This window comes from Engraulis encrasicolus, chromosome 20, assembly GCF_034702125.1.
Source record: "Engraulis encrasicolus isolate BLACKSEA-1 chromosome 20, IST_EnEncr_1.0, whole genome shotgun sequence".
Classification (NCBI taxonomy): domain Eukaryota; kingdom Metazoa; phylum Chordata; class Actinopteri; order Clupeiformes; family Engraulidae; genus Engraulis; species Engraulis encrasicolus.
In genome coordinates, this window is record NC_085876.1 from 50,223,322 (window position 1) to 50,236,633 (window position 13,312).

Below are 13,312 nucleotides of genomic sequence, written 5' to 3' on the forward strand. Positions count from 1 at the left end.
AGAACACACCCCTTTGTCTCTGAGGTGAGATATAGAACACGCCCCTTTGTCTCTGAGATGAGATATAGAACACGCCCCTTTGTCTCTGAGATGAGATATAGAACACGCCCCTTTGTCTTTGAGGTGAGATATAAAACACGCCCCTTTGTCTTTCATGTGAGATATAGAACACACCCCTTTGTCTCCCAGTTGAAATATAGAACACACCTCTTTGTTTGCCCCTTTGTTTTGAGCGAAATAAAATGCCTCTCAAAATGAGTGCAATAATTACAAAATTCGATTCATGGATTAACAACGATTATTATATGGTTGTGACGTCATCAGTCGAATGCTCCATTCATTTCAACGGGGCTCCCCAACGTTCGCACGTCTGTTATTTTTCGATAACGGACGGGTTGGTCTATAACAGACCGCTGTCAATGGCAACAAGACTTTTCACTGCTAAAGCGACTTTTCAACAAGACTCTAATCAGCTGCTGTGATAGACAACACCTGTTGTCCTGGCTACCTAGCTGTTGCCTAGCGGTTCCACAACGGCACTGTTTTGTTTTGCGCAGCAACAATCTTAACATTAAATAGGCCTAAAGAAATGTCCCCGCCATGTGTGAGTCATTTAAGTATATCCATATAATAAGCGGGTTAACTTTCGGTGAGTCGGTCGCTTTGTGGAATAGCAGCACTTCAGAGAGAACAAGACCCCTCCGCTCCGCGTCGGGGTCTAAAGATTCTCTCTGTCGTGCTGCTATTCCACGGTAGCGACCTTCTCGCCGAACGTTAACCCTTACTTAATCGATTCTCTTGTGGAGAAATCGATTCATTGAATCGTGGGCTGTAGGATCGCTGCTGCAGTGGTTCTCGAACTTTTTGTGTGAAGCACCACCCGAGAAAATATTGAGCTCTCCGAGTACCACCTTGACAACCAACATTAGAATTTTGCAGCAAAGGCCTTCCATATTCACTTTTGCCAGTCAATACAGGAGAGGTTCATAACGGCATCAACAGCTACGGTCACATTCAGTGCAAGTTTGTTTTTAAATTTCTTGCTTGCCTAGTAGCCTATTATTCTGTATTATGTTTTCAGATTCATACAGTTCAATATTACAAAATGTGAGACCATACAGACATTTTCGACTGCATTAACTTGATCAGCCTTCAAATCAATCCACAAAAAATGAATTCTTCCAAGTACCAGCAGAGATGTCTCAAGTACCACCAGTGGTACGCATACCACAGTTTGAGCACCACCGCAGTACTGTATGTACAGTATTATCAGAGAGAGTAGAGAGAGAGACATTGTTTCCGGGTTCTACTATTGCAAGGGGGAGGGGGGGAAATCCCCCTTTAGGCAGACCTAGGCAGACCTAAGGACTGTTCTATTCAATGCTAGGAGCATTATGACACGCCCCTTTAGGCAGACCGGAACCTGGTAATGTTAGGTGCCCATAGAAACCTATTATGTTGGCATATCTCTATATACTTAAAGAATCTCTGGTTACACCACCCTGTAGAAGGATGTCAGTGCTTCAGCCTTTGTGGTGCTCACGGGTGAGGACAGTAAAATCAAGACAGACACAGACTGAAATACGTACTTCTCAGTGACTAGACCCAGCACTCAGCATACTTTTTAGAGGGTTTTTTTTTCTATTTTGCTGAATGAAGTGACTGCTGTTTCAACACACCTGCATTACATTGCGCCTTCCTGTGTGTGTGTGTGTGTGTGTGTGTGTGTGTGTGTGTGTGTGTGTGTGTGTGTGTCTGTCTGTGTGTGTGTGTGTGTGTGTGTGTGTGTGTGTGTGCAGAATGTGACTGATAGACACAGCAAGGGGACTGATCCAGTGAGGGGTGGCAGAGCACCTTGCTACCAGCGCTACACCTGAGGAGGCATCTCACACACACACACACACACACACACACACACACACACACACACACACACACACACACACACACACACACACACACACACACACATACATACACACACACACACACACACAGAGTATACCAGTGTTAATTTCGTGACAAAATATTTTCGTCATTATTATCGTTAACGATTATTTTCCCCCTGACGACAATAAAACGATGACGAAAAAAACAGCATGCGTTTGTACGAAAAATATAACGATATTGATTTAGATTTTCGTCAAAAAAATGAAAATGTGACTACAATACCACCGGAGACGAAAACCAATAGGAAGCATTTTTGTTAATATGTCACTGAAACATTGAAAAACAATTGCCTGCTATTTCGCATCTGCTCCACGTGCGTCTCCCTCCTCCTCTCCCACACACACACACACACGCAGGTACAGTGACAGGCAGCGTCTGTGCCGCACACCCGTGACCTTTTTTTAACAGCAGTAGCCTACTTTTCAGTGCAATCCTGGCTGGAAAAATATTGTTACCCATTTATCCATGACGAAGAAGTTTATGCAGTCATGAAATGGTGGTGGTGCTGTCGCACAGCAAACATCTTTCTCTAACGATGCATTTTTGCAGAACTTCTCCACTTCTCCACTCGCTTTCATTAACCTGCTACCCGCCGGTCGTTGTCTGATCTTTTTTCAATGTTCGCTAATGTTTGTAATTTAGGGGTCTATGCGTAGGCACAAGCCTTCTGATAAGAATCACTTTAGTGCCGATCGCAAAGGATTCGGAAGTGTGGAGTTTTGCGACTTGTTTCAGTCAAGGACACTGACATAGAAAGTGAATGGTCCTTCCACGCTTTCACATACGTTATTGCAATGAAGTCTTGCAAATGCATGCAGCCATGCACACAACCATGTCAACGAGAGGGCGTATGCCATCACAACTTTGCATCAAGCAAATAATCGGCAACAGCTTGCAATACGCGCACGAGAGAGAGAGAGAGAGAGAGAGAGAGAGAGAGAGAGAGAGAGAGAGAGAGAGAGAGAGACGTCTTCCAACAAGTGCCATTGTAACGCTTGCATAGGCCAACAGTAACCTGGCTACTGTACCCCACGATGCTCTTGATTACTGGTAGGCCTATACCCACAAGTATTTTATCATAACGTGCAGTACCGTATTCCCCCGAAGTCGAAATATCGACAGAGATTTATGAGTGTCGCGGCCATTTTTCTTTTTACACATTGGACGCACTGGCTTATGAGACGCTCTGGCAGTTTTTGACAATATTTTATGATTTCAATATGTCATTTTAATCATTGATTTCCCCAAATGATATTTTAGTTTGACAATTTTATAGAGAAGTGCAGACAAGAATGTCTATCTAGACATCTAGAAATGAATGTAATATTTTAGTTGACTAAATTTTTTTTTAATTTTGTCGACTAAAATTGTATGAATTTTAGTCGACTAAAACTAGACTAAAACAAAAATGATTTAGATGACTAAATTGTGACTAAAACTAAAACCAAATTAAAAATTCTTGTCAAAATTAACACTGGAGTATACAAACACACACACACGCACACACAGTATACACACACACACACACACACACACACACACACACACACACACACACACACACACACACACACAGTGTACACACACACACACACACACACACACACACACACACACACACACACACACACACACACACACACACACACACACACCAGAGGAAGCAGAATATATCAGATGCCTGGCTCCTATTGGCTCCCACTATTCCTTCAAAAACGTGCAGCTCCACCAGATGGCGCCCACGGGCAAGTGATGACTGGGAACCTGAATGGAGTTTTTTTTTTTTTTTTAAAGAGATAACATGTAATGCAGACAGAAAATGATGCAAACAAACTGAATTTTTGAATGTCCTCTTATTTCCAAAAAACACTTTTTAACTCCCTGTGATAACATTAGATAAAAAATAGAGACAAACTAGAAGACAAAAAATGAAAGTCACCGTCAAGTCCAATCTTTTAGAACCGTAACATATAAAAAAAAACATCTGCATTAACATCGGCCCAGTTTTACCCATCGGACCGATGTCCGATGTGTTGAAAAATGTCAAATATTGGCCGATACATCGTGCATCCCTATGGATACTAGTTGTTATAGTGGAGAGCTGGGGTGAAAGAAGACGGGTGTGCACAGATGCGCAGCACCGCTATAAAATGTACAGCTGATGTGCAGTAACGGTAAGAGAATAGGTTTAATGCTGCCCAAAAACCCACATTTGACAAAAAGTAAGGTCTGCTATTTACAGTAAGTAGAAAATGCATACAAACGCACTATGCCTTTTGAGACAAGTGTCCTCCTATAGAATTCCTATCCCAGAAATGGTCAAGTAGCCATATACTAGATTTGTAATACACACATTGTTTATTTTGTTTGTTTATTGTTTGTTTTGCGGATTGGGTGGGTGGGGGTGTAGGGGTTAGCCTGGGCGAGAGCGACTGTTGACTCCTTCAAACAGTCTGGCAAAAGCTAAGAGGAATCCGACTCCGTGGAGGGTGGCAGATGGTCTGATCTTACGCTGCCATTTAATTCATTGGCGTTCCGAATTCAAATTAAAACCCATATTTTGCTTTATTAGCGTGACTGTTACGATATAGCGCCGTAAAAGCATACAAATAACAAAACGAAAGTATGAATACAGTTACCTTAACCAATCAGTAACGGGCTTCGCGGGTGAGTTCTGCGTCACAACTCTCAACTGTTTGCTCATTGGCTAAACGCTGAGAGAACCGAGCTGGAGGCTTTTGCCAGACAATGTGCGGAGCCAAAATCTTTGGGTGGAGTACATAGGATGGCATCGCCAGGCTAGGTAGGGGTAGCACCGGCGAAAAATGAAAACTACTTTCACCCCTGGTAGTGAGTGATCAATCTGGCTATCACGACTACTCATTTCCTGGAGACATTATTCTGGCCTGGACTACAACATTTCTCTGCAAGAGGTGCAAAGGCCGTCACAAAAAGTATGAAACTGGTTGAAGCATCACTCCATTAGACCACCTATTCCTTCATTCACCTGTTAACTCAACTGGTGTTGCATTGCCTTAAACATGCCCCATTGAGCCTTTGAAAATGCTCAAAATTGATTGGTTCCCTTCCTTTGGGGGGAATTTGTCTTGAGGAAACTGGTAGTCACGATGGCCAGACTAGTGAGTGACTTGAGTTTCATTTCAAATGTGTGAAGCTTCTTATACTGCCCTACAAAGGCAAGGTGCAGTCACTACGCTAATGATGAAAATGGAGGAAAAAGACATCAAAGCTTTGGTATTAGATTGGATACCATAGTAACTGCAAGTTTGACATAGCGCTATCTCCAACATGAGACACATTTGAACCATAAGGCTTTGTCACAATATAAATGAGGTGTTATGAAGACCCCTTTCAGTCTAAACTCAATTTTGACAAAAAAAATATGGTTACTGCACTTGGCCTGTAGGGCAGTATAACCTGATCTGCAGTGTGATGCTTCTTATAGCCTTATCTACCGTACCGTGTGAGGTTGTGATTTTAGAAATGACTTACATTTGATAGTTTGTTTTAGAAGTGCATTTTGTATTTTGTATTTAGCGTGTTTTAGAGTGTCATTTACATTTAAAACAATGAGATTGGGATTTAAAAATAAAAAGTTTTTGTTTTGTGTGTGGTTTATCCCTCTGGTTGTGTTACGGTCAAAAATGACCGTTTTGGAACTTCATTACTTCATAACTTCTCTATTTTTCATCATACACAAATGACACGATATCCTCCAGCTAACCTATTCAAATGGCCAAAATGAAATACAATGAAATTCCTAAAGAATTGTGGAAGATACACCAACTTTTTACATTCATGGTGTTTTGGTCAAAAATGACATCTCCCAAAGTTATATACAGTTATATTACATTCACTTTACTCTCATATTATTTTTGTTAGGCTTTTCAGAATACAACCACATTAGTATAGATGTTTACAGTTAGTTGAAATACTTGAAAAAAGTAAAGGTGTTCCAAACGGCCCGAAAGCCTCTGAGAGCCCCTACACTCCAGAGGGTTAATAAAACGAATTGGTGCAAGATGAGGAAAAAAAAGTCAACAAATCTCTAAAGCAAAACAGAATAACATTTAAATCACATTGGAAATGTTTCAAAATGATGTCTAAAAGGTATTAAAATATTATTATTAGGGGTGGGCATAGATTAATTTTTTTAATCTAGATTAATCTCACTGTAATTATGAAATTAATCTAGATTAATCTAGATTAATCTATATCAAAATGGCTCATTCAGAATAGGCACGATAGCGAAATAATGCCAAAAAAAACCTTGGGGTTTCTTAAGACAGATGGCGCATTAGACCAGAGCTCGTCTTTTTTTTCCAAAATGCATCTCATCTTCAAAAAATGGCCATGTTGATACTTGGAGATGACAAAATCACAGCAATATGTGTAAAGTGTGTCCAATATGTTAGGAAACATTTACAGTTATAAGATAGGGCCTACTGAAATTGAAAAAATGAATGAACAGAGCTATAAGTTGTAGAGGCAAATACAGATAAATCTATCAAACATTTAGGCTATTTAAACAATATTACCTCAACAATTCAGCATTTCTAATGGGGAGAGAGAGAGAGAGAGAGAGAGAGAGAGAGAGAGAGAGAGAGAGAGAATCTGCCACTGACTGTTAAAAGGAGCAGCGGCTCCTTTAAGAGAGGCAGGAGCTCTGCGCGTAGTAGGCACAGCAGCCCTCAGCAGAGCCAGGCTACTGGATATGCCTATCTAGAACCTACAGCACTGGCACACGGCGATTTGACAGTTGTTCACTTCTCAGAGGTAGAATGCCAGATGAGTTACAACGCGACATGAATTCAGTTTGCAAAAAAAAAAAAAGTCAAGCGCGACAACCGCGATGTCTATTACCGTCTGACATGAGAATATTTCATTGCATCGCAAATGTGCGATCGCAGCACAAACATTCAGCGAGAGTAGACATTGACAATTTGAGTTTGACATCTTCACAATGCATTTATCACACGGAATGTTTTGCAATTATAGCACAGGCAAGATTTCTGGAAGTTGTTTATGTAGGCCTATTCTATGCAATGCGTGAGGAAATGTAGGCTATGTCGGGCTGGTAGCTACTCACACACAATAATGTCTCTCTATGCTTCACCTCAAACAATAACGTCTCTTTAGTCTACCACTTATGAAAAAGCACTCAAACAACAACTACCACGGCAGAGGGATTAATGTTTTCAGCATGCAAACACTTCATATTTAGTAGGTCTGCTGAAACAACAGGTGGAGAGAGGAGAAGCGACTGGAGCGCAGTCTAAAAGCGTCTGTCAATTAAACGCTATGGTGACGTGCATACCCAAACTCCAAACCTATATTTTGAGAATAGATTAACGTGCGATATTTTCTTTATCGCGCGACAAGAGTCTCACATTATCGCAGCACGTTAACGCCGATAACGGCCCACCACTAATTATTATTTATAATCAATGTATTATTACCTTTTTTGTGTAGGCGGTCAATTTTGACCGTTAAAACCATGAACGTAACCATGTTTCTACACTCTTAAAAAGCCTGGGTCAAAAACAACCCAAATTGGGTTATTTTCTGACCCAGGCCCTGGTTCAGTATTGGGCCTACCCTTTGGCTGGGTTAAAATATTTTAACCCTCACATTGGGTCATTCCCCTAAACCAACTAAATGGGTCATTCTGACCCAATTTGTGTGTTAAAAGAACCCATTAAATGGGTCAGACCTGCTACCACATTATTGGGTCATATTGACTTCTTTGTTGGGTTCATACTTTAACCCAATATTGGGTATTTAAATTGCAAGGGGATTTACAAAAAAACAATTATGACTTAACATTATTACATTAGGGTGAAATATACCAGAATTGTTGACCAATGCATTAATTAAGATCAACTTAAAAAAACAAAATACAAGAATGCATAATATTTCAGATCTTTTTTTTTTATTGCTGAACAATGAAGATAATTAACAATACATTTCATAAAAGTATACTATAAAGATGCAAATCACAGCAGTGTAGCATTAACACATGATAGCATTGGAGCAATAAAACCTTAATTGAATTTACATGCATCTTTGTAGCCTCTTTGCAAAGACGGGTTATCAGCAAGACTGATCACTCATGACTGAAAAGACTCAAGTACATCATAGCAACATTGCTATGACATTACCAAGAGCCTTAAGTAACAGGTTAAAACTCAGTCATTACAATATTGGTGACAGTATAGTTCAAACATAGGCTCTGCTAAACGGGATTAAAGGAAATGGTTCAGTTTTACCAATGCACCATTTGATTTCAGTGACACTGTACAATTGAAGAGTTCAGATGCAAAACCCCCTAACTCCATTTCTGAAGACCTGCACTTCTATATTTTTAGACAACACTGTTGTTGGGTTGGTTTACATTTATGTACTTGATAATACATATAAATAGTTATATTACATAAATAAAAAAAAAATATATGCAATTTTGATAGCTTTTTATTAAATAAAATTAAATTAAGATTATTTTCTTAAATGGCACTTAGGGGGGTTTGCATCTGATCTCTTCAATTATAGAATTTCAAAAAAATAGTTTCACCTTACCTTTTGTATAGCACATTGTAAAACAGCACATGAAAATGTTTAACCCCTTTGCAAAGAGCCCATGTGCTTTGCACAGAGAATATGTTGCTTTTTAGCTATGAGTAAACAGGCCCGCCAGCAGGTCCATCTGCACAAACAGGCTTCTCACCGTACTTTTGGTTAATTACAAAATTTACAGTGCATCCATAACTGCGCTAACAGAGTGGAGTGAACTTTTTGTCCCCAGGTTGAAATTTGTCTTGGGCTCCACAGTCACTACACTCCATACAGTACTTACATAACCAGCATATAACAGAACATAAATAAAAAAGAACATCGGAAAAACATAGAAAACATTACAATAAAAAACATCAAAGTGTGCACTGCATGTCAATGGCATGTCCATCCGTCATTAACAGACAAGGTATTCCCTGATGGGAGGTTATCCGAATAATACATTTCAAACACAGCATGTATTCAGTCCAAAAGAACTGACAGGGATGTCGCAACACTTAGATTGACAGTTTGTACAGGACCTTGTCTCGTGATCTGGCTTGAATGACATCACTACCCTTTCAAGGACTTAAAGTAGCTGGCTTGTAGATACTCAAGGTTCACGTAGTACATGATCTCCCAAAAGCATGGTGAAGCTGCAGGTTGCATATCCCTCATGGCGGTTCTTGGCATCTCACCATAAGTCTTGAAAAAGCGAAACAAACAAAAGTGTTAATGATTAAGACATGGCTCTTCCATCTCAGTCATCAAAAATATGGTTTAGAGAAATTATATATATATATATATATATATATATATATATATATATAATATATATATATATATATATATAAATGTTATTTCTGACTTGACTGCATGTGCATTTTGGGTGCTACACGCTATGTCTGTTTTATATGTAAACAGATCATGCACTCATTAGAATGAGATGACGGACAGGGCTGGAAAAAAGAGGCTGTTGGGTCCTGACAAGCCAGTGGTAGTGAGAGCAATATAATTAGATGTTGAAACTAGTAGGGATTTTCCTTTAAGGTTGTGTGTGTTTATCTGTGTTTGGTGTAGAGTGGAGTGTGCACGTGCATGTTTTGTATGTGTGTGTGTGTGCGTGTGCGTGCACGCATGGGCTGTTATGCATGACATAAAAAAGATCTTACTTCCTACATCCTGATGTTTGAGGATTCCTAGGATAAGTAGTGTCGCAGACCCAGCAGAGAAGACGTCCTCTTTCATTTGTGTCCTACAGCAGAAAAAGAATGAATAACTATGAGTAATAGTAATTGGGATTTTACTGTGAAATATATAGTACAACTGGCACCCATGTTTACAATTATTGGATCATACACTCACATTTCAGTGCTGGGTTCTTCCCTCGATGCAGACACAGCTTCATACACATTAAGTGGTTTTGGTGCCAGGTCATCACGTCCATCGAGGAACGACTCCGTGCCTACCGGAATGACTGTGCCTACCAGTGCACAAAGAGGAAGACAAAAAGAAAGACAACAAGTTTGAGAGTTTGGCAGACAAATAGACAGAACATACAGTAAAACGTTGCAAAATTGTCTGAAGTGACACCAGACAGTAGGCATTCCATACACATTCACAGAATCAAAGAACAATATCAGGCCAGCTCTCATTGTGTGTGTGTGTGTGTGTGTGTGTGTGTGTGTGCATTAACGCCTGCTGTTGTGCATTGATATAAAAAAACTTACTTCACACATGCCGATGATATCCAAGAGCTTCTTGAATAAGTAGTGTGACCGCCGACTCAGCTGAGCAGCATTCTTCTCCTTTTACTTGTGTCCTACAGCCAAAAAATAAGCAGTTATTGTGATTTCATGGTTAAAGTAATAGGCCTACAATACAGTTGACATACACATTTATCCTGAACTGCGTTGTTGGGTCCTGACAAGCCAGTGGTAGTGAGAACAATATAATTGGATGTTGAAACTAGTAGGGATTTTCCTTTAAGGTTGTGTGTGTTTATTTGTGTGTGGTGTAGAGTGGGGTGTGCATGCGCATGTTTTGTACGTGTGTGTATGAGCATATGTGTGGCGTGTGTGTGTGTGCGCGCGTGCACGCATGGGCTGTTATGCATGACATATAAAGATCTTACTTCCTACATCCTGATGTTTGAGGACTCCTCGGATAAGTAGTGTCGCAGACCCAGCAGAGCAGAAGTACTCTTCTTTCATTTGTGTCCTACAGCAGAAAAAGAATGAATAACTATGAGTATTGTAATAGTAATTGGGATTTTACTGTGAAATATATAGTACAACTGGCACCCATGTTTACAATAACTGGATCATACACTCAACATTTCAGTGCTGGGTTCTTCCCTCGATGTAGACAGCTTCATACACATTAAGCGGTTTTGGTGCCAGGTCATCACGTCCATCGAGGAACGACTCTGTGCCTACCGGAATGACTCTGTGCCTACCGGTGCCCAAAGAGGAAGACAAAAAGAAAGACAACAAGTTTGAGAGTTTGGCAGACAAATAGACAGAACATACAGTAAACCGTTGCAAAATTGTCTGAAGTGACACCAGACAGTACTGTAGGCATTCCATACAAATTCACAGAATCAAAGAACAATATCAGGCCAGCTCTCATTGTGTGTGTCTGTGTGTGTGTGTGTGTGTGTGTGTGTGTGCGTGCGTGCACGCGCATTAACGCCTGCTGTTGTGCATTGATTTAAAAAACTTACTTCATACATGTGCTGATGATATCCAAGAGCTTCGCCAACCCAGCTGAGCAGCATTCTTCTCCTTTTACTTGTGTCCTACAGCCAAAAAATAAGCAGTTATTGTGATTTTATTGTTAAAGTAATAGGCCTACAATACAGTTGACATACACATTTGTCCTGAACTCAGTCACTTACATCTCTCAGACAATCCAAATCGGTTTTCATCGGTTTACTTCTTCAGTGACTTAGTTCCAGCTTCTTACACATCCAGCTGTCTTGGTAACAGGTCAGAGGAAAGACGTCCATCTTATCCAGAGCATAAGAGATTTAAAAAAAAAAAAAAAAAACAGACAAAACGTTACAGAGCTTTGCAGACACACCTTCAAAACATACAGGCAACCTAAATATATGAAAGGCTTTTGTCTCACTACTGTAGTGCACACAACAACTTTACATATTTCATTTACATTAACAAAAATATAAACCAACCAGTCTTCGGAAATACTGCACATACTACAGAGTACAATATCACACAGTCACACTAGAACTAAACGGTCTCTGGGACAACACACGCACGATTTGCGGCTGATATCAGCTATCATGCATACCGGTAGCTTGTTGAAGTAGCTGTTGCCTTATTGCCTATAGAGCTCTCTAGCCACAACTTTCTTTAAACCAGGAAACTTCCCTGTAGCGTCAACAAAGCAACAAATCCCTGCTCGTGAAAGAGAGAAATTGGCTAACTATAACCCTTCGCATTAAAGCCTTATGATTTTGGAACACAACGACAGGTGAATGTAAACAGTTCCCCACGCAGCCAGCTTCATCCGTATACGGTAATCAAACAGTTATGTAGTAGAAGCTACGACGCTAACCAAACAAGCAAAGCACATAGGAGCCGAGATAAGAAACGTCAGTTAACACAAACAATAAACCATTGTCGCGACAACATTTTCTTGCGCAAGCAAGCTGACCAAGCACATGATGCGACTTACCACACCTAACATGCCGGTATTATGCGCGAGCTCTCCCTCTGCCTTTATCAGAGTTCGGACTCGCAGTGAGTTCAATATCGCAGGCGAAGTCACACAAGCACTTGCACCCACAAAACTAGTTCTAGGTGATACAAAAAAAGAAGAAAGTTCATCGACTTCCCTGATGTAGAATTAACATGACACTTGTGGTAACCGAAGACAGTCTTCAGATGCCAGCTTGCCCCCCGAACGAAAATGCTGTCGTTATTGCATTCTAGGTTGAGTTGAGTAGGTGAAGTAATACGCTAGCGGCTAGATATAATTTGTCAGATTTGTGTCAGTTTAGCGTCCTGCATTAGGTAAGTTTATCGCCTGTGTAGTGGACACACAATCTACCTAAAAAGTATCCGCCCAACCTGACAGCCAACCATCCGTTATGAGCTATATTAAGCGAAATAACAACCAAATGAATGCCAGAAGGGCTAACATTATGACTTACGGTAGCTAACTAACCACCGTTGACAGAACATGGACGAAGGCTGGAGGAACATGTAACTTTCCAATGAAATGTAGCCTACATTTGTAAAATTCATTAAAGCAAGCATCTATATTCCCAAATCCACCACAGGGCAGCAAACCGCTGCAGTTATGACCTAGTGCTTATTCATTTGCTCCCCTTAAAAGACTAGTTAATACCGTTTCCACCTATTACTCGAAATGTGTAACTTTCTATGAAATGTGCCTTTGCTTTCCACAAACAGGAACTCACGGCTGACGCACATTTACACAGCGAAAAGCAATATATGGCAAGTTTATATACATAAAAGGCGCACACTTACCGAAACAATGCTTTCATAAGCCATCCGATGTCCTCTCTCCTGGACGTTGGTAGCCCGGTAGCCGTTTTGGCAATGGCGACTGGTAAAATTCAAAATTCAAATATCGTTGACAAGATAACTTAGATTACAGGGTTGAAATGACCCAGGGCCTGGGTGCTGATGTGGGTTTGGTCAATAACCCAGGTAATTGGTCAGAAAAATAACCCAATATGGGTTATATTTAACCCATTTTTTATAGAAAAGCAATTGACCCAGGGGTTTAGTCAAAGTAATAA

General features: G+C 40.3%; 2 long non-coding RNA genes across 3 annotated transcripts; both read right to left on the reverse strand.

The window, feature by feature from the left end:
- Positions 1-8,573: 8,573 nt before the first annotated feature.
- LOC134435957 (uncharacterized) lies at positions 8,574-10,883 on the reverse strand. Its single transcript, XR_010032143.1, has 6 exons — positions 10,857-10,883; positions 10,655-10,740; positions 10,251-10,342; positions 9,886-10,003; positions 9,693-9,775; positions 8,574-9,225 (listed from the first exon to the last, which is right to left on the reverse strand). It is a non-coding gene; the product is annotated as an uncharacterized LOC134435957 (long non-coding RNA).
- A 7-nt stretch (positions 10,884-10,890) lies between these two features.
- On the reverse strand, positions 10,891-13,082 carry LOC134435958 (uncharacterized). Of its 2 annotated transcripts, XR_010032145.1 has the most exons (4): positions 13,038-13,082; positions 11,420-11,530; positions 11,246-11,320; positions 10,891-10,974 (listed from the first exon to the last, which is right to left on the reverse strand). It is a non-coding gene; the product is annotated as an uncharacterized LOC134435958 (long non-coding RNA). The 2 variants fall into 2 exon arrangements; XR_010032144.1 differs by lacking the exon at positions 13,038-13,082 and having other exon boundaries at positions 11,420-11,793.
- Between the last annotated feature and the right edge of the window lie 230 nt (positions 13,083-13,312).